The 4,079-nt window shown below is 38.8% G+C and overlaps 1 pseudogene; it reads right to left on the reverse strand.

Annotated features, from left to right (window-relative positions):
• Positions 1-1,563: 1,563 nt before the first annotated feature.
• Positions 1,564-2,548, reverse strand: Psmd8-ps1 (proteasome 26S subunit, non-ATPase 8, pseudogene 1; annotated as a pseudogene).
• Between the last annotated feature and the right edge of the window lie 1,531 nt (positions 2,549-4,079).

A 4,079-nucleotide genomic window follows, 5' to 3' on the forward strand; every position in this document is an offset into this window, starting at 1 on the left:
GAGGTTACAAAAATGTTATGCCTCCAGATTTCCACAGTGGTTGTACAAGTTTGTACTCCCACCCAGGGTGTTCCCCTTATTCTACATCCTTACCAGCATGCAGACATCCAGTAAGACTCTAACATCTGTAGATCCTGACTTCTTTCCAGTACTTCTGGCCTCTTTATCAAAACTCATGTGTCCACAGGTATGTGGGTTTATGTCTGGGTCTTCAATTCCACTGATTGGTATGTCTGGTTTTATGCCAATACCGTGTTGTTTTTATTACTATTGCTTTGTAGTACAACTAGAAATTAGGGATGGTGAAGCCTCCAGCAGACCTTTTATTGTTCAGGATTGCTTTTAGCTATCCTAGATTTTTTTTTTTGATTTTCCATATGAAGTTTGTAATTATCTTTTCAAGATATGTAAAGACTGGTGTTGGAATTTTGATCAGGATTGTGTTGAATGTGTAGATTGCTATTGGAAGGAAGGCTATATTTACTATGCTAATCCTATCTATCCATGAACATGGGAGATCATTCTATCTTCTGGTATTGTCTTCAATTTCTTTCTTTAAAGTCTTGAAGTTTTTAGTCATACAAGTCTTTTACTTACTTGGTTATTCTATATTATTTGGCATTTTATATTATTTGACGCTGTTGTGAAAAGTGTTGTTTCTCTTATTTCTTTCTCAGTCTGTTTGTCCTTTTTTAAAAAAAAATTAATCTTGTATCCAGTCACTTTGTTGAAAGTGTTTATCGGCTGTAGGAGTTCCCTAGTGGAATTTTTAGGATTGGTATGTATACTATCATATCATCTGCAAATAATGAATCGTAAGCTTTTTCCTTTCCAATTTGTGACCCTTGATCTTCTTCAGTTGTCTAATTGCTCTATCCAAAAGTTCCACTACTATATTAAATAGATATGGAGAGAGTAGACAGCCTTGTCTTATTCCTGATTTTAGTGGAATTGCTTTGCATTTCTCTCCATTTAATTTGGTGTTGGAGAGGGGTTTGCTGTAAATTGGTTTTATTGTGTTTAAGTATGTACCTTGTATCTCTGAACTCTTTGGGACTTTTATCATGGGTGTGTTGGATGTTTTTCAAAAGTCTTTTGGGCATTTAAGGAGATGATCAGTTTTTTCCCTTCAGTTTATTTATATGGTGGATTACGTGTATTGTATGTATATATGTATATATGTATATGTATATATATATTTTTTTATTTTAAAAATTATTTAATCCGGGGTTAGGAATTTAGCTCAGCGGTAGAGCGCTTGCTTAGCAAGCCCAAGGCCCTGGGTTCGGTCCTCAGCTCTGGAAAAAAAAATTATTTAATCCATGGCCAACATTTTCTAAAAACTGAGACACATGGTACTTCACTGGAAAACAATCTAGTCCCCTTGCCCAGTACCAAAAGGCACCCACAGCTGGCTAGAAGAGCACCTCAGTTGGGGCCCGTGCTCTCCTGCGGGCCACTGGGCAGCTATGCTGAAAACCCAGAGCAGTGACAACTGGGAAACACTCACCCAGAAGGCCCAGAGGTTCCCCAAACTCCCAAATTCTCCAGAAGCAATTATCTCCACCATCCCACTGGGGAGACTAGGGCCCATAGGAGGTTAATCTGCCTTTATTGAGGGCCAGCCCGTGCTGAGACTGCTGGACCAGTCATGCCCACCACCCTGGCCAAGGCTCAGACAATCATCTCCAGCTGCCAGGCATACTCGATGACCTACCTGGCCAGCTCAGTAGAGGGGACGGTGCTGTCTTCTGGCTTCTGCTGCTGGCTGGCAAAGCTGTAGTAGTTGTTAGGGCCCAGCAGCCAACCTCGCTTCTTGGCATAGTCTGTCATATTTTTGGGTGTACTGAAGAAGAGGATCCGGGTAGCCTCAGCAAAAAAGGATTTTCTCATAGGCCTTCTCAATGCATCCTGCAATTTCATCCCTGATAGTATCCAGCAGGATGTCAGTGAAGAAGGTATATCGTTCAGCGGGAATGTTTCCCTTAGCCAGGAACACCTTGTTGTAGCTACCCTCCATGAGGTATTGCTCGTGGGATACAGGGTGTTTGATGTAGACATTGGTCTGGATGCCCTTGGCAGGCAATCCTTCTAATTCTGTGTGGAACTCAGCCACTCGGTTCTGAGACATCAGGAAGAGGAGGTTGAGGCCCAGGAGCTGGTGCGTGTAGGCTGACTCAGGAAGCTGCTCCTTGTAATCAAAGTAGTAGCATTTGAGCTGGGCCAAGTAGCGCTTGAAGGAAGGAATGTCCTTGCATAGGATGCTCCACTGGGCCCTGATTTCCAGAATGTCACGGGCCAGAATGTGCTGCTGTTTAGCCAGTTTGGTCCCCGTGGTTGGCAGGAAATTGAGCTCCAGCAGAACCAACTTCAGGCGGCCCAGCTCTTCTCCACATCGGGCTCTTCCGGGTCCACTCCTCTTTGAGTTGCTCATACATGCCGGCTGCTGCCTGGAGGATCCTGCCCGAGATAGCCGCAGGCCCCGAGCTTGAAATGCTGGTTGTCCGTTCAGCGTAGCCGCCACGGCCGCCATCTTTCCTGATGCAGCAAACTGCCTATATATATGTATATGTATATGTATATGTATATGTATATGTATATGTATATGTATATGTATATGTATATGTATATGTATATGTATATGTATATGTATATGTATATGTATATGTATATGTATATGTATATGTATATGTATATGTATATGTATATGTATATGTATAAGTATATGTATATGTACATGTATATGTACATGTATATGTACATGTATATGTACATGCATATATGTATATGTACATGTATATGTATATATATGTATATATATGTATATGTATACGTATACACACACACACACACACACATATATATATATATATACATATATATATATATATATATATCCATCCCTGCATTTTTGGGATGAAGCCTACTTGATCATGGTGGATGATCTTTTTTTGGTGTGTTCTTAGGATCATCAGTTAAATGTCTAACATGTAGCTTCTAGATACATTTATTTAATATTTTTATATTACTTGTAATTTATTTTACTGTCTTTTAAAATTACTTCTTCCTTTATACTTTCCTTGATTAGTTTTGTTGCTCTATCTTGGCTCTTTGAAATAACTGCTCTGTCTTGTTTCTTTGTGTTCTGAATTTGCCTCAGACAAGTGTTCTCGCCGGCTGTCTCTCTCTGGTAATGGCATTGGGTCCCCATTGGTGCTCTTTTCTAAATACTCAGGTTTTCGGATTTGTCCCAAGAGCCATCCGTTAATGATTTCTTTATGACCATTTGTGTTCTTTCCAGTTGAAATTAATGCCTAGTTGCAGTGACCTGTGCTCAAAGACTGCTTTGCCTGATTTCTGTTTTATTGAACTCCACTGAGGCTTTCTATGTCTTAATGCATGATCAATTTTATGATTCTTCCATGGATCTTTAAAATAGGCATAATATTTACTGAATACTACATTCCATTTTTAGTCACAAATTAGTTTTTTTTTTAAAAACTAGGCTGATACTACTTGAGTATTGTAAATTTTGGTTAATATGTCAAAAAGTAAAGCCACACTGTGTCACTCATGGATTTTGTGTCATGGGTTTTTTGTTTTTTTGGGGTTTTTTTTGCTTCATATATGTTGAAGCTCAGTCATATGACTGATGACATTCATTCTGTTACTCATTAATACTAAATTCACATTTGTTCTTATAAAAGAATCCCTTTAATGTAGTTTTTGCCTTAAATTTTATTTGACTGATATTAATTGCATAGCTATAGCATTCTTTGGTGACTTAGGCTTTCTTTTTTCTGATAGAGACGCTTATGTGTAAGGCCTCATCATCTGAGTGCATCGTTGGACATTAGCTTAACTATAAACCAATGCGCATAAGTTAATGGTAACAAATTGCCCTTTTTTTGCCTTATTCTACATACATATAACACCTTGCATATTGAGAGTGTTATAAGATTTATATGTCCATTCCATTTCATCTCAAAATAATTTTTTTTTCTGCTAATCACATTTCTGATCCTTGTGTCAGAATGCCCAGCAATGAAGCTTAAGAAAAGGACGGCATGTTTCAGTTC

The sequence above is a fragment of the Rattus norvegicus genome, chromosome 3, assembly GCF_021556685.1.
Source record: "Rattus norvegicus strain SHRSP/BbbUtx chromosome 3, alternate assembly SHRSP_T2T, whole genome shotgun sequence".
NCBI classification, from domain to species: Eukaryota; Metazoa; Chordata; class Mammalia; order Rodentia; family Muridae; genus Rattus; species Rattus norvegicus.